Here is a 218-nt window from a genome sequence, read left to right as displayed (position 1 = left end):
CACACACACACACACACACACACACACACACACACACACACACACACCCCGCCACCACCACCACCACCACCAACTTGTACCATATAGTTTAGGCCAAGCTGCCAAATCCTATTACAAATTCAATCCTATTAAAACGTTCCCAGGTTTAAGCCTGCTTTGGAGTTTTTCATACGAGTGCATGACCCCAACCAAAACCCCTACATGTGTGGTCAAGGGAC

The sequence above is a fragment of the Vombatus ursinus genome, unplaced genomic scaffold (genome assembly GCF_900497805.2).
Source record: "Vombatus ursinus unplaced genomic scaffold, bare-nosed wombat genome assembly UNPS02000582.1, whole genome shotgun sequence".
Taxonomy (NCBI): domain Eukaryota; kingdom Metazoa; phylum Chordata; class Mammalia; order Diprotodontia; family Vombatidae; genus Vombatus; species Vombatus ursinus.
This window is presented reverse-complemented; position numbering follows the sequence as displayed.